The 27,897-nt window shown below is 42.0% G+C and overlaps 1 protein-coding gene and 1 pseudogene across 8 annotated transcripts in view; both read left to right on the top strand.

Moving 5' to 3' along the window:
• The first annotated feature begins 8,810 nt into the window (after positions 1-8,810).
• ZNF445 (zinc finger protein 445) overlaps positions 8,811-27,897 on the top strand; it is a 32,943-nt gene continuing 13,856 nt past the window's right edge. For 4 of the 8 annotated variants that reach the window (XM_072793580.1, XM_072793578.1, XM_072793577.1 and 1 more), the window contains exon 1: positions 9,731-9,814. The gene's annotated coding sequence lies outside the window, so the exon portion shown is untranslated. Of the gene's footprint in view, positions 8,979-9,209; positions 9,367-9,730; positions 9,815-11,035; positions 11,254-27,897 lie in introns of those variants that run through there. The other 4 variants (XM_072793574.1, XM_072793581.1, XM_072793575.1 and 1 more) reach the window with 4 other exon arrangements.
• On the top strand, positions 21,610-26,586 carry LOC140614397 (solute carrier family 25 member 16 pseudogene; annotated as a pseudogene).

Below are 27,897 nucleotides of genomic sequence, written 5' to 3'. Positions count from 1 at the left end.
GTTCTCCTCCCTTCCCCATGATCCTGTTTTCTTAAATTCCACATATGAATGAAGTCATATGGTATTTGTCTTTCTCTGATTGTTTTATTTTGCTTAGTGTAATACCCTCTATCTCTACCTATGTTTTTGCAAATGTTAAGATTTCAATTTTTTTGATAGCTGACTGGTATTCTATTGTTGATATATACCACATCTTCTTTATCCATTCATCTCTTGATGAACATCTGGGGTCTTTCCATAGTTTGGCTATTGTGGACATCGCTGCTATAAACATTGGGGGCAGGTGCTCCTTTGAGCCACTACATTTGTATCTTTGGGGTAAACCCAGTAGTGCAATTGCTGGGTCATAGGGTCGCTCTATTTTTAACTTCTTGCATAACATCCATACTGTTTTCCAGAGTGGCTGCACCAGCTTGCATTCCCATCAACAGTGTAAGAGAGCTCCCCTTTCTCACATCTTCTCCAACATCTGACTTGTTAATTTCAGCCTTTCTGACATGTGAGGTGGTATCTCATTGTGGTTTTGTTTTTCCCTGATCCTGAGTGATGTTGAGCACTTTGTCATGTGCCTGTTGGCCATCTGTATGTCTTCTTTGGAGAGATGTCTGTTCATGTCTTCTGCCTATTTCTTAACTGGATTATTTTTTTGGGTTTTGAATTTGACGAGTTCTTTATAGGTCTTGGATACTGGTCCTTTATCTGATAAGACATTTGCAAATATCTTCATCAGGGAGTTTGTATGTCAATTAGTACAAATGACTGAGAACTTTCACTTTCACTGAAATCATTGCGTTTTGCTATGTGATACAGCTCCCACCAATCTATAAGGCAGAGATCTTTTCACCCCTCTTATAGATCTTACCTTAGAATATACAGACTACCTAAACCTGATGTTTTAATATTCCTTACAATCTCTCCTTGATAAGGAGAGGAAGAATTTCCAGAAAAAGATCCTTAATTTAATTGAGGTGCCCAAATATCTGTGGGCTACCTCTAATACTGACATTGAGAGGGCAGCCTGGGTGGCTCAGCGGTTTAGCACCACATTCAGCCCAGGGCGTGATCCTGGAGACCTGGGATTGAGTCCCATGTCAGGCTCCCTGCATGGAGCCTGCTTCTCCCTCTGCCTGTGTCTCTGCCTCTCTCTCTCTCTGTGTCTCTCATGAATAAATAAAATCTTTTTTTTTAATTGTTTTTTTAACTTTTATTTATTTATGATAGTCACACAGAGAGAGAGAGAGAGAGAGGCAGAGACATAGGCAGAGGGAGAAGCAGGCTCCATGCACCGGGAGCCCGACGTGGGATTCGATCCTGGGTCTCCAGGATCGCGCCCTGGGCCAAAGGCAGGCGCCACACCGCTGCGCCACCCAGGGATCCCTGAATAAATAAAATCTTTAAAAAAATACTGACAGGAGGAGGAGGAGGAGGAGGAAAAATAAAATTTAAAAAATAAATAAATAAATAAAAATAAAAAAATACTGACATTGAGGGAATAAAAAGTGCAGAACCTATAAAAATTTCAGACAGACATAACTAAAACTATTCCCAAGTTATCTCCATATCTATTAAAATCTGAGGCCACACAACACTTCACACTAAGAGTAGAATACCTAATTGCCCAGGGGCTGATCATTCCCTGCACCAATCCTTGTAACATACCAGTATTGCCAGTCTAGAAACCTTATGGGTAGGGATGGAGATTTGTCAAAGACTTGAAAGCTATTAACAAGATAGTTCTCCCAGAGTGCCTAGCTGGCTCAATTGGTAGAGCATACAACTCTTGACTTCATGGTCATGAGTTCAAGACCCATGTTGAGTGTAGAGCTTATTTAGGAAGAAGAAGAAATATATATCTATTTCTTCATATATATATATTCCATTTCCCAGTTGTTCCAAACCTTAACACCCTTTTGTCACAAGTCCTAGCAGACTTCAAATGATTCACAGATGTAGATCTATGTTTTACCTTCTTCAGCATTTCTGTAGACCTCAGCAGCCAATACTTGTTTGCCTTTACCTACAATAACCAGCAGTTTACCTTTACAGTCATGCCTCAAGGGTTCACTGAGGCTCCTTCTTATTTCTCCCAAGTGCTCCATCAAGATTTAAGTTTCCTCCAGCTCCTTGGGAAATCAATATTTTTATGATATGTAGACCACCTCCTGCTATCCTCAGTTACCAAAGAAGCCTCTGTATAAGATTCCATTTATTTGCTGCAAGCAGCTGAGAAAGGACATGAAATCTCTAAGGAGAAATTGCAATTATCTTTACACAGTATTGATTGTGTAAGTCATAGTGTAGGTGCTGTAGAAATCCAGTTGTCTGCAAAAATTATTTTAAGCTTATTCAGGAATTCACTAGGCTCACTGTGAGTGACAGCTTTGTGGATTTCTACCCTGGCTGGATATTGTAGACTCTGGGTTCCTTACTTTTCTCTATCAACTTCCCCACTCTATGAACTTATGAAAATGCAGTTCCCTGAACTCCTTCCTTGGGAAGATAAACATGAACAGGCCATCATAAGATTAAAATAAGCACTACAAAAACTGCCTTTCCTAGGGCTACCTAACCTCTTCAAAGCCCTACACCTTACTGTGCAGGAGAGAGATAATCAAGCCCTGGGAATGCTCACAAAGGAGCATGCTGATAAGAACAGGCATATTACCTATTATAGCATACAGTTTGATTCAGTTGTTCCTGCCTATCCCAACTTTCTTAAGGCTTTACTGTAGTTGCAAAGTTAGTAAACATTTCAGTGGATTTAACCCTAGGGGATGACAATTATTTGCGAACTCCACCTGTTGTCTTAAGTCTTCTTAATTCTGAGTTGACTGAGCATTTCTCTGCAAGCAGACCAACCTTCTATGAAATCCTTCTGCTTTCTCAGTCCTGCCATTGCCTGATGAAAGTGAACCCCATGACTGAGAGATAAACACGACCCGTTTTGTGATACCATGTCTGGATTCATGACACACTCATTTGGCTAATCCTGATCTAGTTTTGTTTGTTGATGGGTTATCCTATAAAAATGAAAAGGGAATTTCCAAACTGGCTATTTGGTTAATATGCAATGTGAACTACTTGAGAGGGTAAACCTACCACAAGCTAAATCAGCCCAATAAGCAGAGCTCTATGCCCTTACCAGTGCACACCAATCATGAGAAGAAATTATTAATATTTATAATGACAGCTGGTATGCCTTTGGGGTCATCCCTGATTTTTGGATGTATGGAAACAAGGTTTTCTCACATACACTGGAATTCCAATGAAAAATGGACAGTAAGTAAATGATTATTTGCTGCTATTCTCTTACTCCCTGAAATTACTGTCCAAAAGGACTGAAAATGAGCATCAGAAAAATGCCCAACTGTTTTTCATGTAGCAGCAACAAAAACTACAAAGGTTTCAGAACATGTGGCTGAAGTCCATTCTTGCTTCTGCAAAAAAATGACTCTTGGTTGCCAGACTTGGCCTCTTGTCATCGCGAGGGTCTTGTAACATGGCAGCAGTCTGCTCTTGAATCAGAGAAATCATAATGGGCAAACAATGTCTGTAAACTCAAATTTACATTCAATAGTTGGGGTCTTGGGAGACTTAAGATTGCTGCTTGATTCTTCCTGGTGTAAGAGAGGGAGAATTTTTCTCCTACCCTCAAAAGTCTCTCAGCTGGACTAAGTATTAAATTTACATGAAAAGGTTAACAGGAGAAAAAACCAAAAATTATTTGTGCATGGAGGTCCAGTAATGAAATTGAGACCTAAAGACATGACCAAGGCAGATAGTTTTTATACATTTTAGACAAAGAGATGATAAATTTGTGAGTAATGGATAGGATAAGGAAAACAGGTGTTTGGATGCTTTAATTATTAAGGAATTCTTTTTTTTTAAATTTTTTTTTAATTTTTATTTATTTATGATAGTCACATAGAGAGAGAGAGAGGCAGAGACACAGGCAGAGGGAGAAGCAGGCTCCATGCACCGGGAGCCCAACATGGGATTCGATCCCGGGTCTCCAGGATCACGCCCTGGGCCAAAGGCAGGCGCTAAACCGCTGCGCCACCCAGGGATCCCTTATTAAGGAATTCTAAGCAGAATTTGGGCTGAGGTAGATTAGTAGAAAAGTAACAAGGTTTATTTCTACAGCTTTCTTGACTTTTAAAGTCTGTATCTCTGGTGATAAAGATGTCTTTCTCCTTCATATAGGGAGGCTATTTTTCATATGGGAGATTTGCTTCCTGCTTTCAAGAGAGCAGAGAAGGGTCTGTCTTTGAACTGCTTGTTTCCTAAGTAACCTTTATTTAAAATAATCAAATATGCGAAAGTGGCACATTTTGGGAGCCTATCCTTGGCCCCTATACTGACTCCCTGGCAAACCCCATCTTCTTATTATTGCATTCATTCAACCACCAAGGTGCAGCTAAGATGACTCAAATTATAAATAAATATTGATGAAAAGACTTGTAAAAAATTGCAAAAACTATGTATCACCAATGTCTGACCTGTCAGGTTCATAACCTGGAAAAATTATTTTTGTTTCTAAGTGTTTGAACATCCTCCCTCTGGACCATTTGAACACCTAGACTTTATTCAAATGCCACTCAGTATGGGTTATCAATATATTCTTGTTATTGTTTATGTTTTCTGGATGGGTTGAACCCTTTCCTTGCTAAAAGGCTGACACCCTCACAGTGGCAAAGAAACTGTTGGAAAAACATATTTCCTACTTGGAGTTTATACACCAAGAAAACTAGTGACTGAGGCACCCACTTTACTGGGAACATAATAAGGTTTAACTAAAACTTTGCAAACTTCTTAGAATTATCACTGTTTTTATCACTCTCAATCATCAGGCAAAGTTGAAGAACTAAAGGAATCCTCAAACTCAAAAGCTTTTTTTTTTTTTTTTTGGTTCAAAAGCTTTAAACTCACTGAAACTACTGGACTCCCTTGGCCTAAGGTATTGCCTTTGGCCTTGTTGACTATTTGTAGTACCCTCTTTGTGAGATAGTCACCCATAGACCTATATATTTTGGTATACAACCTTCTGTTGATCTCTTGTTTGCACTGCAAGTCTTTAGTGTCTTATTCTAAAATCCATCATCAGCAGGTGAGAAAAAAAATTGATCCAGATCCCAATACAAAAGACGCTGTTATGCATGATTTGGTATATTGGAAATACCACCAGAGGAACATGGCCCTAGAACCCCACTGGAAGGGACATTACAAGGTGCTCCTGATAACTGACACTACTGCAAAACCAGAAGGCATTAAACTGTGGGCATATGTCTCCCAGCTGAAAAGGATCTTCCTGACACTTGTTTCTCCTCTTGAACGGGTGACCTTAAAACCAAGTTAACTAGGAAGCCAACGACTTCATGTGGTAGACCAGTTCCATTTAAGACACGAGAGCAAGAATTCATTCTTTCACTAACATAAAACATGAAACCCTTTCTTTTCTCTTTCTTTACTAGGGAACTGTTTTGGAAAGATACTGCCAGCATCCATATTCCCAAGCCATTGCTAAAGGGGATAACTTTCAACATGCTGTATTTGTCAAAACCCTCCCATTTGTCCACGATGTCAGATGCCACTTGGTCTTCCTTGTGACCATTTTTCTTCCATTCCCCATGACACCATACTACAACTGAAGTTACCTACAGAGTCCGACTTTTACTACCAAAACATCGAGAACCTTTACTTTAACCTTTCTTCTACAATCACTGTACACTCTGGCAGGGAGGAATGCTTATAAAAACATTACTACAGGGATCCATGGGTGGCGCAGTGGTTTGGCGCCTGCCTTTGGCCCAGGGCACGATCCTGGAGACCCGGGATCGAGTCCCACATCGGGCTCCCGGTGCATGGAGACTGCTTCTCCCTCTGTCTGTGTCTCTCTCTCTCTCTCTCTCTCTGTGACTATCATAAATAAATAAATTTAAAAAAAATTTAAAAAAATTACTACATTCTCAACACCATGGTCTTATGATTCTCTGAGGACAAACTGCCCCTTTTAGAACTAAAAATTTCTCCGCATGCATCAATCTCTGCAAAGAGTTTAGAACCACCTTTTATTTTAGAACAGGAAATTACCTTCCAAAGTACAATGAAAGCCTAGCTGATGATCCTAGGGTTTAGCTGGGCAAATAAAATCCCAGTGAATAAATTCATTAGTAACAATACTTTCACGGGAGTAGTGTGTGCCCTAGCAGATTTTTGTCTGTGGAGGTTTGAGGGAAAACATATTTTTGGGCTCATGAATGCCTAGATGGCTGACACTCAATCAGACCGTGCCTTATGGGTTATCTAAATGTATCCCTAACTGCCCACAGTCAAACTGAGACATCTCACTGGCCAATTCCCCTCAATCTGCATTACTGAAACAAATGGGAACTGCCAGAGGCATTCATGATTCAGATTTTGCTTCTTTGCAGATCTCACTCCCATGGTTAGGAGCAAGTACAAGTGAGGCTGTGATCATGAACCTCTATTTACCTCTCAAAGATATTGCGGAATTGACTGTTAAAGCAGTAACCGCCCAACAAAAATCCCTAAACTCTCTGGTCAAATTTGTTCCTGATACTAGGGTTAGCCCTTCACTATCTTGTGGCTGAGCAAGGAGGTGTTTGTGCTGTGGCCAACACCACCTGTTGCACTTGGATGAATGCTTCTAGGGAAAGTTGACTCTCAGCTATATAAGATCACTGACCCAGCCAATTGGTTTTAGAGAGTGACTCCTTCAGTGGAGTCTTTCTCTGATTTATTTGACCCTGATCGGTTTGGGTCTTGAGGACCATGACAACTCCACGGTGCACTCCAGACATTGGGAATCGTTCTACCTATTGTAATCATGGTAGTCCCCCTGGCACACTCTGTTCACTCAAAAGCTTTAAATGCATACTTGCACCCACTAATCACCAAGGGGATAATCTCCCTATTATTATAATGTCAGAAAAGTTACAAAGAGAATAACCAACTTAAAGAATGTGAACCTGACATTGTGCCTGTGATTACCACACAGAGATTCAGCAAAAACCATGAGAATTCTAGGGTAGTAGCTGGGAGTTGTGCTAATGTCTTAAGCTTTTGTTCACATCTCTCAATTAGGCTGAGATTCTGATGTAAATCGGTTAGCTGTTAAGACAAGAAGACCAAAATGGAGTTGCTAATGCTAAGTCCCATTTCACCAAAATGGACTTAACTTACTTATAGTTTCGGTGATTTACTTATATTTTGGTCTCCCAGACATGGAATTTGAAACCAGTTAAAAAAAACAAAATTCAAATTTGAAAGGTCTTACTGGCTTTATTCAGTGATTCATAAATCAGGCAGCATCCAGTCGAGCAGATAGAAAGAAGCTTCCGAGAGTTATACCAGGCAATACATTTTATAGCCAGAAGGCAACGAAAACACGGATGTTACGCTAGACAAAAAGGTGAATTGTTTATTACAAGGCTACTTTCTTTACAGGGGACGGCAGGGGCTTTTATCAGCAGATTACCTAACCAATGCTGCTCAGGAAATTCCTGATTGATTGGTTTAAGATTCCATTTCTGGGGCAGCCCTGGTGGCTCAACGGTTTAGCTCCGCCTTCACCCCCGGGGCCTGATCCTGGAGACGCAGGATCGAGTCCCACGTCAGGCTCCCTGCATGGAGCCTGCTTGGCCCTCTGCCTGTGTCTCTGCCTCTCTCTCTCTCTCTCATGAATAAATAAATAAAATCTTTAAAAAAAAAAAAAGATTCCATTTCTGGGATAGCCAAAACTGTAACTAAGTTTCAGTTTGGTGATGGGGGTGGAAGAAGGGGAGCCAGGGAAGGGTTGACAAAGTCTGACTGGATCTTGCAATAGCCAGTGTTTGTGGAGTCCTTAGAAGAGCAGACATTCCTTGGAGTCATGATAAGCATCTTAAGGTTTAGACACCTAAAAAGTTCCCCTGTCCCACAGTGCTGAGCAAAAAAGGTTAACCAATCACCGAGTAATCCATGGCAACTGAAATTTCCCTCCAGGGTGGTTTTCAGCTTTAAAAATACTACCTAGGGGATCCCTGGGTGGCGCAGCGGTTTAGCGCCTGCCTTTGGCCCAGGGCGCGATCCTGGAGACCCGGGATCGAATCCCACGTCAGGCTCCCGGTGCATGGAGCCTGCTTCTCCCTCTGCCTGTGTCTCTGCCTCTCTCTCTCTCTCTCTGTGACTATCATAAATAAATAAAAAAATAAAAAAAAATAAAAAAATAAAAATACTACCTAGGGATCCCTGGGTGGCGCAGCGGTTTGGCGCCTGCCTTTGGCCCAGGGTGTGATCCTGGAGACCCGGGATCGAATCCCACGTCGGGCTCCCGGTGCATGGAGCCTGCTTCTCCCTCTGCCTGTGTCTCTGCCCCTCTCTCTCTCTCTCTCTCTCTGCGTGACTATCATAAAAAAAAAAAAAAAAAAAAAATACTACCTACTCCGGTCCTCTTCAGATGGGCACACGACTGAGTTGGGTTGCCCTTCCTGAAAGATTTGTGTCTTTTGTTCTTCTTCATAAGGCTCACTCCTCCAGTTTTTTTTTTTTTGTTTTGTTTTCCTCTTTAGCATAAGCGACTCCATTTTGGGTCTGTTGTCTTTAGCAAGTCAATCAAGACTTTCCTGAGGATCATTAGTTAGGTAATCTACCTGATAAAACCTTGGCAGCCCCTGTAAGGAAAGTCACACTGCAATAACCAGTCTACCCTTTCACCCAATAGATTTTTTCTCCTATTCCCTTCTTTCTGCCTGTGAAATCCCTAGCCTTGTATAGCTCTTGCAGCTCCGTCCTTTCTGTCTGCTAGACTAGAGGCTGCCCCATTGGTGAATTGCTGAGTCAGTTTGTTGCGCCCAAGATCGCGAATCCGAGAAACCACCGAGGAGCCGACACCGATGCAAGCACACGAGGGTTTATTTGCAAGCTCGAGCCTGGTCCAAGTACACCCGACACAGCGGAGCAGGGACTTGGACCCCGAGGTGGGTTACAGCTGGATTTTTATGGGCTGGTCTAGGGGATTTCCAGTAAGGGTGGAGGAGTTTCTCAAGCTCTTAGTTCCTCATTCCAATATGGGACGTGCTCTGCATTAAGGGCGTGCTCTGCAGATTTTTCTTGGAACTGACTTGGGCTAGAGGCCGCAGTTGTTACTCATCTAGGGGCCAGAGGTGGGGGACATTCTCTGAATTTCTTGGGTCCCGCAGTTGACGTTTGTTCAAAAGTAAACAACTGGAGGTCATGGGAGGTGCAGTTGTGTGTGCGCGGCTGGAGGCCAGCAAGTGCCCCCAGCTGTGGTGGTGACGAGGGAGGGAAGAGGTCCTCCTGGAGTGATGCGCGGCCCCTTACCAGCTCTCCCTTCGGCCAGAACCGGTCAGCCACAAGCTCGTGCTCCGTGCTTTGCCCCCTGGTTTGGGATCCTGTTCCTCCCCGGGGCGGGGTGGGGGGCAGCCGGGCCTTCCCACCACCTGTTGGAAGGGGTGTGGGCTCCTGGGCTCCGGGGCTACCCTGGCGTCGGAGGGCGGGGGGCGGACCCGGAGGGCGGGGCGCGGCGGCGCGGAGGGGCAGGGCCCCGGGGCGGGGGGCGCCGGGGGCCAAGCCTCGCGCTCGCAGGCCCGCCTGCCTCCCGCGGGCGCTGGGAGAAGCCGAGACGTTGGCCCTCCCAGCTTCCTAGAGAGGCCCCGGGCGGCGGCGCGCGTGCGCGAGCGGAGCCGACGGAGGGGCGGGCGCCGGGCGCGGGGCGGGGGCGCGGGGCGCGGGGCGCGGGGCCCTGGGCAGGTGGCGCGGCCGGAGGACCGAGCGTCGGGGGCCCACGGAGTCGGTGAGCGGCGGCGCGGGGCGGGGCGCGGGGGCGCGGGGGCGCGGGGGCGCGGGGGCGGGGGCCGCCGGGCGGGCGCTCCGGGGCCGGGGCCGGGGCCGGGGCCGCGCGGGCTGCGGGAGGGGGCGGCCGGGGCCGGGCCTGGAGGCTGCGCCGGGGCGGGCGGTGTGGCGGGGGCTCCGGTGCGGACCTGGAAGCGCCTCGCAGCCGCGGGCACGCAGCCGGGGGTCCTGGCTTCGGCGCCGCGTCCTTTCTCCCAATTGCGCAAACAAAGCGGGCTCGTTCTGGACGATTAGGTGCCGCGGGGAGTGCCCGCAAAGGAAGAGTAGCCGCAGTCCGCAGAGCTCCGTCCGGGTGCTGCGGGGAGCTGTAAAATGCGCTGGCGATGCAGGCTCCTACACGCGCACACACGTACATGGTGCTATCTGTTTACTGAAGTGTGGCATCACTCAGCGGCATTAAGTACATTTATACTCTTGCTCCTTGAAAATCACACTACCTTGAGCCGGCGGAATGCACTTGCTCACGTGGTGGTCACACTTGGTGCCGGCGTCGTGGCACCGCTAAGACACACTTCCGTGAGTGTGATGAGAACGTGTTGTTTGCAGTTTAGTTTATTTTCCATAGTACACATTGCATGAAGCTCTCAAGGCTCAACAAGTGACGTTTGTGCAGAAAAATAGCACAATCTTGTCTCCTTTCAAAATGAAAGCGAAATATATAAAAGAGTTTTTATTTTCGGTGATATATTCTTAAAAGATTTTATTTTCATAAAAGGGAGTTTTTAAACAGACGGTGCAGCTCCAACCCGAAACCACTGCACTGTATCTGACTGGCACAGGCCTCAGAAGTCAGAGGATGGTCTCCTTCTGGGTTAAAGTGGTGGCCAGGAAAGAACACCACCATCCTGTTTGAAACTAGTTCAAGAGTGAAAACTCGGTAGTGGTAGGTACATTATTTGCAGGGAAATGTCAGCGAGTGGCTTTAGTGGTAATTTGCTGAAGGAATGTCGGAGAACTCGCATCTGTTTACACGGGTGTGTGTGTATGTGTGTGTGTTGAGGGCCTGATGAAGGAGGGTGTTCTTACATGTCAATGTTAATGCTGGAGAAAGGCAGACAGACTTTGGTTAAAAGCCATAATCCTTCCTGTAGGCCGAAATGATGGGAATGTTTTTTCTTTTTTTAAAGATTTTATTTTTTTAATTTTTATTTATTTATGATAGTCACAGAGAGAGAGAGAGGCAGAGACACAGGCAGAGGGAGAAGCAGGCTCCATGCACCGGGAGCCCGACGTGGGATTCGATCCCGGGTGTCCAGGATCGCGCCCTGGGCCAAAGGCAGGCGCCAAACCGCTGCGCCACCCACGGATCCCGATGGGAATGTTTTGAAGGGAAACCTCAATTTGTACCTAGAAAGGAAACCGACAACAGCATCAAAAATGGTAGCTATGCCACTTTAAGTTTTCTGAGGTCCTCGTGTCCAAGAGGTCTTGGTGTATAAGCCTTCCGTGATATTGGAGAGTTGCTTGGGGGTAAATATACATAGTGTATAGTAACCATAACTTACTGTATTTGGCAGTCTGCAGTATTTTTGTATCAGAAAAAAATCTGAAACAGCTCCGTCAGGTGAACCATGATGTGCTCTACAAGGTTGAATTTTTGAGCTTAAACATTTCCTTCCCTGATCTCAAACCTCGTAGCCTCCTTCCTTGTTTTATTATACTGCATGGTGCCGGGCACTAACATACTGTATATTTCCTTCACTTCGTTGTCTGTCTTCCTATAAGCTGTGCAAGGCAGGTGTTTTTTTTTGTTTTTGTTTTTTTTTTAAGGCAGGTTTTTATTTGTTTGTCTCTATTCCCTACAGAGACCTTAGTGCTTGGGGCATAGTAGGTGCTCAGTAGATATTGTTAAGAGAGAAGAGTGACAGTGTTTAATATCTTTGACTGCCAAGTTAATTTGTAACCTAAGATAAAAATAAATCAGAGAAAAAAGATAACACGCTTCCTCAATTCAAAAAAGCTTTCTCTTCTTTTTAAGATTTTATTTATTTATTAATGAGAGACAGAGAGAGAGAGAAAGCACAGCAGAGACACGGGCGGAGGGAGAATCAGGCTCCATGCAAGGGAGCCTGACGTGGGACTCAATCCTGTGTCTCCAGGATCGGGCCCTGGGCTGAAGGCGGCGCTAAACCTCTGGGCCACCTGGGCTGCCGTCTTTTTGAATGATTGTAGACTTACAGGAGGTTGCAGAAACTGTACAGAGTTCCCTGATATTCTTTACTTACTTTGCCTAACGTTAACATCTTGCATAACCATAGTACAGTCAGCAAACTGAAGACATTTACAGTAGTGTGGTACTATTAATTAAACTGCTGACTTTACTTAGAGTTCATCAGTTTCTCACTAGTGACCTTTTTCTGTTCAGGGAACCAATCTAGAATCCCTCATTCCATTTAGTTGTCATGTCTCCTTGTTCCCTTCAGTATGTGACAGTCTCTCCATCTTTTCGTGTGTTTTGTGACCTCGACACTTTGAAGTATGTCGTGCTGGTATTTTTAGAGTGACTCTTACTTTGGTTTTGTCAGATGTTTTCTTCTGCTTCCATTGAGGATGGTGTCCATATGTCTTGTTACTGTCGTTTTTTTTTTTTTTTTTTGGTTTTTGTTTGTTTTTTTTTTTTTTTTTGTCGCTATTGGTTTTGACCTGCTGGTATCTGCCATGTGTCACTACTGTAAACCTACTGTCTCTCCCTTTGTAACTGGTGATTATTTCGGGGAAGATACTTTGAGACCTTGCATAGCAATATCCTGTTTTTCCTTAACTTTCACCCACTAATTAGCCCTCCTGGTGGATCTTATTAGTGTAATGGTCTAATGGTGACTTTCTGTTATTCCCTCTTTTCTGTTAATTGGAATACTGTCAGAGGAAGAGTTGTGCCTTGTTTCCCTTTGTTTTATTTATTCGGTTAGTTATATCAGTGTGTGATGTTGGGTATGTATTCTTTGGGCTATGATGCAGTGCTAATATTACTTACTTTATTGCTTAAAGTATTCCAGCTTTGGCCATGGGGAGCGCCTTGAGGTTGGCTTCTGTTTCCCCTTGCAGAGCCCACATCCTTTTTGGTGTCTTTCCCCGCCTTCCTGGCACCACAGAATACTCACGTTGTTTCTTCCCTTCCCCAGCCTGGAAACCACCACCACTTCTCCAAGGATCCCTAGTTCTATTTATTGGAGAATGGTATGGAGAAACCAAGTTTTGGGTGCTAGGTTTGAGCTCATTTCTTAAGCGATGTATTTAAGCGTAATGTAACATTTTAATTATGTACTGGAAGCAGTCTTTTTGTTTCCTTATCAGCGTATAAAATAAAGCGTATGTATCCTTACACTGATAGGAAAAACACAAGAATAAGAAAGTGCTTAATGAGGATTTTAAAAGAAAACAAATTCACATTGTGTATGAATTGAAGCAAAATGACAAGAAAGCAAAGAAAAGCAAAGAAAAGCAAAAAAAATATTTCTGAAAAATGCCCTGGATAACTGCTTGGGTTTTTCCCTGTGCTTCACAAAGCCATTTTCAATTGTGGGGTTGAGACTGGGGTCAAAGTATGAAGCTGTGGGAGAAGAGGCCTGATCAGCTCAAGTTTCCTCCTGGGCCTGGGGTGAGTGAAGTTTTTCTTCTTTCTCAAAAACTAGTTGGGACATGGAGAAACCTTGAGGCATTGGGATACCTGAACTGGGCAGGTTCAGCTCACTGGTCCCCATGTCTTTCCTGTGCCCTGGCTCTTTCATCCGGATTCAGAAAGGCCCTGGGGGCGGGCATGTCTCTCCGTATTTGTGGTGCTTTCTTTGGTTGGAAACCTGAAATCCTTTGCCAAATTCCTGGCTTTTGCCCTCATTTTCCTGTCTGTCAGTCTTCTCATCACCTCTGTCCAGATGCCTCACTGACCTCTTCAGACATTTCCGTAACAGCTGCTTCAGAACAGGTCTGCTTGGAGGCTTGTTTCTGGTGCTAATTGCACTGTGGGCCTCCATTTCCTGAGATAGGTCTTGTCATTTAGATTTCCTGCTTGGTGCATTTCTTCAGAATATTTGTCTCTGGCCTCAAGTTCATTCTCTTTAGCCTCACTGCCTGATCTCTGGTTACCCTGAGCAGCTTTCTTGTTCTTCCACACTTCAGTTTCATGCTCTTCTCCAGTCTGTTCTACAGCTCTGTCCCTCCTTCTGACTTCTAGCTTCCTTCTGAACTGTTGTTTCTGCTATCCGTTTGTGCTGCTGGGGCTTACACGGTTGGAACCTGCCCCTCTTTTTTTTTTTTTTTTTTTTTTAAGATTTTACTTATTTATTCATTCATTCATTCATTCGTGACAGAGAGAGAGAGAGAGAGAGAGAGGCAGAGACACAGGCAGAGGGAGAAGCAGCCTCCATGCAGGAAGCCCGACATGGGACTCGATCCCGATCCCGGGTCTCCAGGATCACACCCTAGACTGAAGGCAGCGCTAAACTGCTGAGCCACCGGGGCTGCCCCTGAGCCTCTTCCTCTTGATCCTGAGGCACCCTTTCCTTTCAGCCATCTTTTATTGTTGCTGATCTTCAAGTCTGTCTGTGGGCCTTGGGCCACCTACTTTATCATTCCATCCTTTTCCTTTGTTTTGTTTTCTCAAATACTACTTCTTCTTTTTCTCCCCTAGTTTTTTACAGCAAGGCTTCATTTCTCTGCCAGAACTTTAGCAGACTCCTCAGCCTGTGTGATCGTTAATGTAGTCCTTTGCTTGACTCTTCATGCCCTGAGAACAAGAGTGTAGTTTCTTTCTGTTACCTGGATGGCAGCATGCTTTCTCCTGGGAGCCTCTTTCCATCTGTGTTTAGTCATTCTTTTTTTTTTTTTGTCTGTCCTGATGCCATCGGCTGAATCTGGAGGATGTTGAGTATGTATTGGCTTCTGACGAAGTAGGGGATGGCTTCTGAGTGAAGGTAGTGATTTTTTTAAATGTACTAAATGGTGGTGGGAAATGCGGGGTGGTCTCTGGGGAAGATAAGCATCATCTGTGACATGGTGCACTGAGTTATGAGGTCATGTACAACAGGTGCCTATGTGTGCTGTTATCTCACCTTTTTTTTTCATATTTGTTTAAGCTTTCTCAGCTGTTTTTCTTTGCACATTGTGTTTTGGGTAGCATTTTGTTTCCTCATTTGCCTGGTTGCATCCTACATTCTTCTCTTTTTCATTCAGATTTCTCGAATTGGTTTGCTTATTTGGTGGCTAAAGAGAACTAAGATTGTGTGGGTTTGTTTTTCCTTCTTCAGTTTCTTGAGTTGCAGCCACATTGCACCCAGGACCTCTTCCAGAATGTGCTGCATTTTCCCCTCTCTGCCTGCCTCTTCTGTCTTGGGAACTGAGATGGTTTGTTGCTGTGTTGTTTAAAGTGCAATATTTATCACTTCTTTGAGTATAAATGTGATATGCAACATTTCATGGAACATTGATAATTAGGAAGGGTGAGTCTTATACCACCTGCTGGAGAATATAATGGCTGAGTAAGGCTGAAGAAGTTTTTTATGCATATGCCAACTGTATTTTTTACTTTAAGACTTAAATGAGTTAATAACTATGATCTTTAAAGCATTTAATTATTATTGTAGGAAATTGGGGAAAGACAAAAGATACAAGGTGGATAGTAACAGGCATACATACTCTACCACACCAGAGTAACCTTTCTGACATTTGGCCTTTTTTCCGTCATCATTTTCTGCTTACTCTTTTTTTCTTTTACATTCAATAAGCCAACATATACTACATTATTAGTTTCAGATGTAGAGTTCAGTATTTCATCAGTTGCGTGCTCATCACATCTCACGCCCTCCTTAATGCCTGTCACCCAGTTACCCCATTCCCTCTACCCTTGTCCCCTTCAGCAATCCTCAGTTTGTTTCCAGAGTTAAGAGTCTCTCATGGTTGGTCTTCCTCTCGGATTTCTCCACTCCGTTTCCGTCCCTTCCCTTAGGATCCCTTGCACTATTTCTTATATGCCCCATATGAGTGAAACCATATGATAATTGTCTTTCTCTGATTGACTTATTTTACTTAGCATAGCACCCTCCAGTTCTATCCATGTCAGTGTAAATGGTAGGTATTCCTCCTTTCTGATGGCTGAGTAATATTCCATTATATATACATATACCACATCGTTTTCCATTCATCTGTCACAGGACATCTGGCTCCTTCCACAATTTGGGTATTGCAGACATTGGTGGTATAAACATTGGAGTGCAGGTATCCAGTCGATTCACTGCATCTGTATCTTTGCGGTAAATATCCAGTAGTGCAATTGCTGGGTTGTAGGAGTAGCTCTATTTTAAACTTCTTGAGGAACCTCCACACTGTTTTCCAGAGTGGCTGCACCAGCTTGCATTCCCACCAGCAGTAGGAACAGGGTTCCCCCTTCACATCCATGCCAACATCTTTTGTTTCCTGTGTTGTTCATTTTAGCCATTTGAACTGGTGTAAAGTGGCATCTTATTATGGTTTTGATTTGTATTTCCCTGATGACAAGTGATTTGGAGCTTTTTTTTTTCATGTGCTTATTGGGCATTTGTGTGTCTTCTTTGGAAAGATGTCTGTTCGTGTCTTCTGCCCATTTCTTGCCTGGATTGTTTTTTGTGTGTTGAGTTTTATAAGTCCTATAGAGATCTTAGATAACTAGCCTTTTATCTGATACGCATTTGCAAATATCATTTCCCATTCTTTGTCTTTTAGTTTTGTTGACTGTTTCCTTTGCTGTGCAGAAGCTTTTTATCTTGATGAAGTTCCAGTAGTTCATATTTGGTTTTGTTCCCTTGCCTTTAGAGACGTGCCTAGGAAGACGTTGCCGTGGTCAAAGTCAAAGGGGCTGCAGCTTGTGTTCTCTCTTAGGGTTTTGATGGATTTCAATCTCACATTGAGGTCTTTCATCCATTTTGAGTTTATTTTTGTGTATGGTGAAAATGGTCCAATTTCTTACTTCTGTATATGGCTATCCAGTATTCCCAACACCATTTGTTGAAGAACTGTCCTTTTTCCATTGGATATGTTCCCTGCTTTGTTAAAGGTTGACCATAGAGTTGAGGGTCCATTTCTGGGTTCTCTATTTTGTTCCATTGATCTAAGTGTTTTTGTGCCAGTACCACGCTATCTTAATTATCTCAGCTTTGTAATACAGCTTGATATCAGGCATGGTTATGCCCACAGCTTTGGTTTTCTTTTTCAACATTCCATTGGCTATTCAGGGTCTTGTCTAGTTCCATACAAAATTTAGGATTGTTTGTTCCAACTCTGTGAAAAATGTCAACAGTATTTTAATAGAGATTGCATTGAATGTGTAGATTGCTCTGGGTAGCATATCCATTTTCACAATGTTTATCTTCCAGTTGATGAGCATGGAATATTTTTTCATTTCTTTGTGTCTTCCTCAATTTCTTTCATAAATGTCTATAGTTTTCAGAGTACAGATCCTTTACCTCTTTGGTTAGGTTTATTCCTAGGTATCTTATGGTTTTTGATGCAGTTGTAAATGGAATTGATTCTTGATTTCACAATCTTTTGTCTCATTGTTAGTGTATAGAAGTGCAACCTACTTCTGTGCATTGATTTTATATCCTTCAACTTGGCTGAATATAGCAGTGTTTGAATGGAGTCTTTGGGATTTCAGCATATAGTATCATCTCATCTGTGAAGAGTGAGAGTTCTATTTCTTCTTTGCCAATTTGGATTGCTTTTATTTCTTTTTGTTGTCTGATGGCTGAGGCTAGGACTTTTAATACTCTGTTGAATAACAGTGGTGAGAGTGGACATCTATTCATCTTCTTGACCTTAGGGGGAAAGGGTATCATCTTCCCCCTGAAGGTGATAATCTCTGTGGTTTTTTCATATATGGCTTTTATGATATTGAGGTATGTTACCTTTATTTCTACTTGGTGGAGAATTTTTTAAATTAAGAAACAATGCAGAATTTTGTCAAATGCTTTTTTTGCATTAATTGAGAGGATCATATGGTTCTTCTCCTTTCTTTTATTGATGTGGTGTATCGCATTGGTTGATTTGTGGCTATGTAACCACCCCTGAAGACCAGGAATGAATCCTACTTGGTCATAGTGTTTAATTGTTTAAGTGTCCTATTTGGATCCAATTAGCTAGTATCTTGGTGAGAATTTTTGCATCCGTGTCCATCAGGGATATTGGTCTGTAATTTTCCTTTTTTGTGGGGTCTTTGTCTGGTTTTGGGATCAAGGTAATGCTGACCTCATAGAATGGGTTTGGACAGAAACCGGACAAGATGGCAGAAGAGTAGGGGTCCTCAACTCATCTGGTCCCACAAACTTAACCTAAATGACTTTCAAAACATCCTGAACACCTACGAATTTGACCTGCAACGTAAGGAGAGAGCAGCTGGAATGCTACAGAGAAAAGTTTTTGCCTCTAACAAGGTAGGAAGGCAAAAAAAAAATAAAAAAGAATAAAGTGGAGGAGGGGAACTGTGAATAGCAGGGCTAAAGAGGGGTGGTGTAAGCCTCTGAGGCCTGAAAGCCCAGGCCTGGAGAAGTGGGAACCTTAAAAATCCAAGCCTGAGTTTTCCCTGACAGAAAAGTACTTGGCAGGGAAATCAGGCAGAATTGCAGGAGGGGCAGTGAAGCATCAAGATTCCCAGAGTCACTGTAACAGGAGGGTCGCCCAGGGGAAAGTTCACCACAAATCGTGGTCTGATCTCGGTAAAAGGCTGGAGTGCCACAGCCCTCCAGACATTTGAGAGAAGCCCGCTGGTTATGCGTACCAGCTCTGGAACTGCCTTTACCCTAGAGCCTGAAAACGGATGAAGGCAGCTGTCCTCCATTCTCTTTGGAGGAGGTGGTTCCCAGGAGCGCAGGTCCAATGGCACAGGGCCCTGGATCCAAGGGTGCAGAAGTGGACAAAGTTGGCTATCCTCCATTCCCCCTGGGACAGAGAGAAGCGCGGAGGGCACAGGAGAGCAAGAACTCTCCTGCCGCTAGGCACCCTGCTAGCTGTGCAGATCAGTGCACCTGCACCTGCCCCCAGGAGCAATCTAGGCCAGTGTGGACTGGGAGACTGTGGTTAGTTACACGTGGGGAGCTGGACTCCAGAGCTGGAGATCTAGCCACTGCCATTTTAGTTTTCCTTTTCTCTTTGTTTCCCCTTGTGCCTGGGGGATGTGGGGCCTCTAGGGAAAAAAAGGCCTCACAGGATAAACAGCTAACACTCAGCCCGGCACCCAGCAGGGGGCGGGGGATCTCTACCCAGGCACATACCTGGGTAGTAGACCTGAAAATCAGTGTAGTAGACCCCTCCCCCAGAAGATCCGCTGGAAGAACAAAGGATAAGCAAATTACAAAACGAGCGGCACTGGAACACTCCAGAACTGAGGGAAAATAGTATATAGAACTAGAGAGTCCTTTTATTTTTGCTTTTATTTTTTCATTACAGCTCATTTTTATATCAGGCTAAAAATTTCCAATATTTATTCTCTTTTCCTACATTAACTACAATATTTTACCAACTTTTCGTTTTTAAGTTTTTTCCTTTTTTACTTTCATATTTCTACAATTACCTGTCTTAGATATATTTTTCACTCCTGGATTCCCTTCAAAGTATTCAATTTAATTTTGGTAGATATATGAGATACGGTTTCTGTTTTTTGCTTTTTCTAATTTTTGTTTTTTGCAATGGAGGAAGTTAGTACTTTCTAACACATGACCAAAATACACCCAGATCCAAGTGGGACAACATGTTGATTCATTCTGTGAAATTATATTCTCTCTTCCCATTCTACGGCCCTCTTTTATCTTGTTCATGATTTGTGGTCAATATTGGATCTTTATATAAGTTTTGCTGGTTTATATAAATTTTAGGTTGAGTGTCTTCTAGCATACAGAACAAAATACACTCAGAACAAGAGGATCTCTCTTTAGGACCCCTCAGGGAGACTACATTCTCTCCACTACCACTTCTTCAGCACCACCATCTGCCACTTTTTTCCCTCTCCTCTCTTCTTTTTTTTTTTTTCTCCTTCTTTGTTTTTTGTTTTTTATTTTTACTTCTTTGTTTTAAAATTTGTTTTTCACATTAATGGTCCTTTTATTTCATTCTGTTCTTCTTTTCCTTTAATTTTCTGGTCTCTGAGCTCTTCAGAATCATAAAGGATGTATTTTCCTTAGGTTGAGGTTGATACTTTTGACTCAGCTCACTCATTCAGCCACTCTGCACTGCACAAAATAACTGGAAGGAAGACTTCACCACGAAACAAAGAACTGGAAGCAATACTCTATGTCACAAATGTACAGAATTTGGATTTCAATATGATGTTAGAAATTCAATTCTGAGGTACAATTATAAAATTACTGGTGGCTCTGGAAAAAAGCATAAAGGATTCTAGATACTGCCATACTGCAGAATTGACACCTAATCAGGCTGAAATTAAAAATAGATTAACCGAGATGCAGTCCAAACTGGATGCTCTAAGTGCTAGGGTTAATGAGGTGGAAGAGAGTGAGTGGCATAGAAGACAAGTTGATGGAAAGGAAGGAAGCTGAGGAAAAAAAAAGAAAAACCACTAAGAGCCCATGAGGACAGGCAGAAGGAAATAAATGATAGCTTGAGAGGGAAGAATATATGTTTAATTGGGATTTCAGAAGAGGCTGAGAGAGAAAGAGAGAGGACCACAAAGTATATTTGAACAAATCATAGCTGAGAACTTCACTAATCTGGGGGAAGGAAACAGGCATTGAAATACAAGAGATAGAAAGGACCCCCACCCCAAAGAAATAAAAACCATTCAACACTTCGATATCTAATAGTGAAACTTGCAAATTTCAAAGAAAATTCTTAAAGCAGTTTGAGAGAAGAGATCCTTAACTTACATGGGGAGAAATATCAGATTAACAGCAGACCTCTCCACAGAACCCTGGCAGGCCAGAAAAGGCTAGCATGATATATACAGGGTACTAAATGAGAAGGACATGCAGCCAAGAATACTTTATCCAGCAAGATGTCATTCAAGATAGAAGGAGAGATAAAGAGCTTTTAGTGTAGGCAGAAACTTAAAGAATACGTGACAACTAAACCGGATCTGCAAGAAATATTAAGGGGGACCTGTAAAAGAAAGAGGAATCCCAAAGAATCCTAAAGCAATAAAAAAGCAAGACCTATGTATATGCCCATCTACTAGAGACTCACTTACTTATTTATTTATTTACTTTTAAAGATTTTATTTATTCATGAGAGACACACACACAGAGAGGCAGAGACACAGACAGAGGAAAAGCAGGCTTCATGCAGGAAGCCTGATGTAGCACTCGATCCCAGAACTCCAGGATCACGGCCTGGGCCGAAGTCAGGCACCAAACCACTGCGCCACCCAGGGATCCCCTTTTTTCCAGTTTTTTAAGGTAAAAGGATTGGTTGATTTCAGATCTTTCTTTTTTGGATATGCAAAAATTAATTATGCATTAATTTATTAATATATTCATTCACAGAATAAAATTCCCCCTAAGCACTCCCCGAAGTTAATTTCATCCTATTAGTTTTGGGATGTTTTGTGTTCATTTTTGCTTATTTCAAAACGTCTTCTAATTTCCTTGCTATTTCTTCTTTTACTTATTGAATATTTAGGACTATATTATTCCAACAGGAGCATTTCTTTAAAAAAACAAAACTCATTTTGAAATAATTGTATATAAAAAAAAAGAAATAATTGTATATTTACATGTAGTCACAAGAAAAACGCCATGTATTCTTTACCCTCCCCCAACCATGGTCTCAGTAATAACATCTTGTGAAACTGTAGTACAGTGATACAACCTGATATTGACATTGATGTAATCAAGATACAGAGCATTTTCATCACCATACAGATCTTTCACGTTTCCCTTTTTTTTTTTTATAGTATTTTTGTCACCCCTTGTTGGTGGAATAGACCTCTTTACAAAATATTTGGTTGGACATTAAGACTGATGACAGAGGTGCACTCATGAATATGAATATGAATATATATTGAATATATGAATATGGATATGAAGAGATTTACTACTCAAATGAGGCTTCTGGAAAAAGGAAGGCAGGCTCCAAGCTGGTCTAAAATGTCTTAAGAGATATTCTGTCCCACTTGTGTGGAGGTCGGTGCCCTGTCACTACCTGCTTTGACCATGGCTGTGTTTTGTGAAGTGTTGACCAAAGCTCCCCACATGGCCCTGATCCTCATGGTGGTGACTGCAGTCCTGGCAACAGCCAACTCCCCCTCCCAATGTACCACAGGTGGCAGGACCCAGAGGGCCCACTGCTCACTAGGACTTCTGGTTGTACTCCTTTCCGGCTAGAGGTATTGCCAGATGCTATGCCAAAACAACAGTTGCTCTTTTGGATTGAGTAAGTTTTATTACAAACTCACAATCACCATTATATGTATTTAGGAGTATTTTCTGCTTTGTGTGCTATTCCTCAAAAGGAGGGATACCTTTGATTGTATAAAGTGAATGTGCAGTGATGATTTGGATCTTTTTCTACAGTGCAATATAGTTTATGGCATTTGAGCATTATAAAATGTTAATTATTATAAAGTTAGGGGTTTATGGCCATGTGCACAGATAAATTGCTGCATCCATGGCAAGTATGACAGCAGTTATCTGTACCAATCCTCTTAACATGGTTAGAGTATGCCTAGCATCCCAGGTGAAAGAGGAACATAATTATGCAAGAATTATTCATGCATTCAAAACAATTTATGCAAATGAAGGTGGTTTTCTTGGATTTTACAGAGGCCTGATGCCTACTATGCTAGGAATGGCTCCAAATGCAAGTGTTTCATTTTTATCTTTTGGTACTTTAAAGAGTATTAGGCTTTCCTGTGCTCCTACTCTTTTTGGCAGACCTTCATCAGATAATCCTAATGTCTTATTTTTTAAAAACTGATATAAATTTACTTTGTGGTGATGTTGCTGGAGCAATTGCACAGATCATATCCTATCCATTTGATGTAATTCATTGGCAAAGATAATTAGGAACTATTCTTCCAGAATCTGAAGAGTATCTTATCATGCGGGAGACTATTAAGTATGTCCATGGACACCATGGAATTTGAGAAGGATTATATTGTAGTTTATTTCTTAATTACATTTGCTATATTCCATCTCAAACAGTGGCTTTTACAGCATATGACTAGGAAGCAGGTTTTTGTTACCTCAACTAAAAAAAAAAGTGATTTCTTTTCCTTAATAAGCTCTTAGAGGGAGAAATAAAATGATACTTTAATTTTGGGGGGAGGGACACCTGGGTGGCTCAGCGGTTGAGCGCCTGCCTTCAGCCCAGGGCAAGATCCTAGAATTCTAGGATCGAGTCCCGAGTCCCACGTTGGGCTCCCTGCATGGAGCCTGCTTCACCCTCTGGCTATGTCTGTGCCTCTCTCTCTCTGTGTCTGTCATGAATAAATAAATAAAATCTTAAAAAAAAAAATTTTAGAGGGAATGTTACTTGAAAGCCTTGTCATAGGAAGCACTGGTATTTTAGTTCTTGATTTGTTTTATTCATAAGTAATCAAAAGTCTTTGTGCTTTTTGATGGCAAGAGTTATACCTTAGAGCACTGAAAAAATTCCTAAGCTGATGCTGGCTAATCAGTTAGATTACTTAAAACTTTTTTTTTTAAGATTTTATTTATTTATTCATAGAGACAGAGAGAGAGAGAGAGAGAGAGAGAGAGAGAGGCAGAGACACAGGTAGAGGGAGAAGCAGGCATCATACAGAGAGCCTGACATGGGACTCAATCCAGGGTCTCCAGGATCACACCCTGGGCCGCAGGTGGCGCTAAACCGCTGAGCCACCTGGCTGCCCTTAAAACTGTTTTAAAATGTTATTTGGAAGTAGAACTAATTTAAAATGGGATCCAGGAGGTTGCCATTCATTTCATCATGCTTTAAATCCAAGCATTAATTATGATCATGATTTTCAAAGCCTCTAATATTGGTTATTATTATTACAATAAACAGGCTTGGTTTTATTGCAGCAGAATGATGAGAACTGAATGTTTAAGTTATACAAAACATAGCTTAGAAGCCAACGTTGAAGATCATTCTTACTTTCTCTCTTCTCATAATTCTGTTCCACTAGATAGGACTAACACTTTTTCTCTTCATTTTTAAATAAATATTTAAAAATTAGTCTTGTGGAAATTCAACAATAAATGAAGAATTTTTGGGTATTGTTCAAATGTTATTACTAGATACCAAGACTTATTTTATTTTTTTATTTTAATTTATTTTTTATTGGTGTTCAATTTGCCAACATATGGAATAATACGCAGTGCTCATCCCATCAAATGCTCCCCTAAGTGCCCATCACCCAGACCAAGACTGATTTAAATGTGTTCTAAAAATCAGTGTTATTTCTCTCTCATTTTTCTTTAAAGATTTTATTTATTTGAGAGAGAGAGAATAAGCACAAGCAGGGAGGGATGGGTAGAGGGAGAAGCAGGCTTCTCACTGAGCAGGAAGCCCAACACAGGGCTTGATTTCAGGACCCTGGGATACTGACCTGAGTCGAAGGTAGGTGCTTAACCAACTGAGCCACCCAGGTATCCCAAAATCAATGGGTTTCTCAAAGGAAGTAATAATAAATACTGAATATCCTCACTTGATATATCAAAGCAGATATTCAATATATCTCAATACCAAAGCAGATTAGCATTATAGATTTGTTTTTGTTAGGTGATTTGGTATATAATAGAAAATTTATTCAAGTGGACTTTGAAATATCCAAAAATATAAATATGAATGTCAAAGAATGTTTGTTAAGACATTATGTCATGATATATCAACTTGTTTTTCAGTGTAAAATAGTTTTAATGTAATATAAACTTAAGTAGAAATGTAAAACATGATTTGAATTGATATCCTTATGTTAAAGTAGTTTTAAATGTAAAAAAAAATCGCTTCAGAGAGCAAGGAAAGGTGACTGGCTTTGGCTTCTTTTTTTTTTTTTTATGATAGTTGCACAGAGAGAGAGAGAGAGCAGAGGCAGAGACACAGGCAGAGGGAGAAGCAGGCTCCATGCACCGGGAGCCCGACGTGGGATTCGATCCTGGGTCTCCAGGATCACGCCCTGGGCCAAAGGCAGGCGCTAAACCGCTGCACCACCCAGGGATCCCCTGGCTTTGGCTTTTATTATGGTTAGAGTGAAGCTGGGGTGAGGATTTTTATACACGGGCCAGGGCTTGTGTGCTTTGAACTTTGAACTTCCTGCCAGTGCTAAGGGAGCAGCTGGACTTTCTTATTTCCCTGACCAGATGTTGGCAGGAAGGAGAAGTAAGAGTGGTGGGCTTAAAAGCTGTCAGCAGTCAAATATCAAAAATGAAGTCAGTTCTTAATTAAGTAAAACCATAATATCCTCCAACTCTGCTTTGCAGTCCTTAACTACCCTGGCAACCACTAATCTGCTGTCCATTTCTATCTTTTTCAAGAATATTGTATAAATAGAATCATATACTGTGTAACCTTTTCAGGTTGGCTCTTTTCATTCATCATCATTCTCTGGAGATGTATCCAAGTTGTTGCAAATACTCATTCTTTTTATTGCAAGTAGTGTTCCATAGTATGGTTGTACCTTAGCTTAACTATTCATCCATTGCAGGACATCTGGGTGGTTTCCAGATTTGGGCTATTATGAATAGGCTACAGTGAACAATTGTATACAAGTTTTTCTGTGGACATAAGTTTTCATTTTTCTGGGATATATGTCTAGGTGTGCAACTACTAGATTGTATGGTAGGAACCTGTTGAATTTTTTGTTTGTTTTTTAAGATTTTATTTATTCATGAGAGACACAGAGAGACACAGAGACCTAGGCAGAGGGAGAAGCAGGCTTGCAGGGAGCCTGATGTGGGAGTCGATCCCCAGGACCCCAGGATCATGCCTTAAAGGCAGGCGCTTAACTGCTGAGCCACACTAGTTGAGTTTTTAAGAAACCGCTACACTGCTTCCCAAAGTAGCTGTACAATTTTACATTCCAGCTAGTAATGGATGAGTGATTTGGTTCTTTCTGGTGGTTTTTTTTTTTTTTTTTTTTTTACGATTTTATTTATTTATTCATGAGAGACACAGAGAGGCAGAGGCAGAGGCAGAGGGAGAGAGAGAAGCAAGGCTCCCTGCGGGGAGCCCAATTTGGGACTCGATCCCAAGACCCTGGGATCATGACCTGAGCGGAAGACAGATGCTCAACCACTGAGCCACCCAGGCATCCTGAGTGGTCTGGTTTCTTTGTATCCTCAACAGCATTTGGTGTTGCCACGTTTTATTTTAGCCATTCTGGTAGATGTATAGTGATTATGTTATTGTTGTTTTATTTTTTTTATTTTTGTTGTTGTTTTAATATGCATTTCCCTGATGGCTAATCATGTTGAACATTTTCTCATATGCTTATTTGTGTGTCCTCATTGGTGAAATATATCTTCATGTCTTTCGCCCATTTTCTTATGGGATTGTTTGCCCTTTTTACTGCTGAGAATTCTTATTATAGTCAGATATTAGTTCTTTGTCAGATATGTGGCTTGTAAATATTATCTTCCAATCTGTAGCTTGTCTTCTCATGCTCTCAACAAAGGTCTTCCTAGAGCAGGTTTTAAATTTTGATGAGGTTCAGTTTATCAGTTTTCCTTTTTATGGATCATGCTTTTAGTGTCAATTCTAATGACTGCCTAATCTTAGAGCCTAAAGATTTTCTCCTGTGAGGGATCCCTGGGTGGCGCAGCGGTTTGGCGCCTGCCTTTGGCCCAGGGTGCGATCCTGGAGACCCGGGATCGAATCCCACATCGGGCTCCCGGTGCATGGAGCCTGCTTCTCCCTCTGCCTGTGTCTCTCTCTGCCTCTCTCTCTCTCTCCGTGTGACTATCATGAATAAATAAATTAAAAAAAAAAAAAAAAAAGATTTTCTCCTGTGCTTTTTTCTAAAAGTTGCATACTTTCATATTTTTTTTTAAATTTTTTTTTTATTTTTATTTTTTATTTATGATAGGCACACAGTGAGAGAGAGAGAGGCAGAGACACAGGCAGAGGGAGAAGCAGGCTCCATGCACCAGGAGCCTGATGTGGGATTCGATCCCGGGTCTCCAGGATCGCGCCCTGGGCCAAAGGCAGGCGCCAAACCGCTGCACCACCCAGGGATCCCCAGTTTCATGTTTTATATTTAAGTCCAGGATTCATTTTGAATTGATTTTTGTGTAAGCTCTAAGGTTTACATTGGCCCTCATGATTTTGTCTATCAGTGTCCAGTTTCTCCATCAGTATTTAAGTATCCTTCCTCCTTTGAATTGGTTTTTGCACTTTTATAAAAAAAATCAGTTGGGCACATCAGTAGGGTAGACTCCTGCACAGCGGTGTGGCCTGCAGCATAAGCTCTTTGCCTAGATCTGAAGAAACAAACATTCACGGAGAGCCCAAAATGTGCCCAGGTTGTTTTTTCACTTAGACCCCACAGCCATACCCGTATTATACAGTGAGGCCACAGATATTTTAAGAGGTAAAGTGATGTCTCCATAGTTAGTTGATAAATGAGGTTGATTTGAACCCAGGTCAGTCTTAGTTCATGTCCTCTACTCTGTTACTAAGCTCTAGTGGCTCCTGAGTGTGGCTTAACCTTTGGATAGCCTCCATTAGCATGAATTACTAAAGGAAATAAGGAGTTTAGTAGAGGGCTGGGTTAGTAGTTTCCAAATTACACTTCTTAACCCATTGTTGGGGCCATAGTCATTTAAGGGATTCCTAATCAGCATTTGTTTTGTTTTTGAATTGCTTATTTGAGATATTTTAAATATATTAGTAAAGTCACATTTGATATTACAGACCAGTTGGGCATATTTGTATTGCAGGTTTTTCTTTTCCGCTGGTTTGTGTCTCTTCTTCCACCAATACCACAGTCTCTTTTAAGTTTTTATTGAAATTCCAGTTAGTTAACATAGTGTTATATTAGTTTCAGATGTACAATATAGTGATTCAGCACTTCCACACAACACCCTGTACCCAGTACAAGTACACAAAATAATGCATATCACCTATTTC

Source organism: Canis lupus, chromosome 22, assembly GCF_048164855.1.
Source record: "Canis lupus baileyi chromosome 22, mCanLup2.hap1, whole genome shotgun sequence".
Classification (NCBI taxonomy): domain Eukaryota; kingdom Metazoa; phylum Chordata; class Mammalia; order Carnivora; family Canidae; genus Canis; species Canis lupus.
This window is presented reverse-complemented; position numbering and strand designations above follow the sequence as displayed.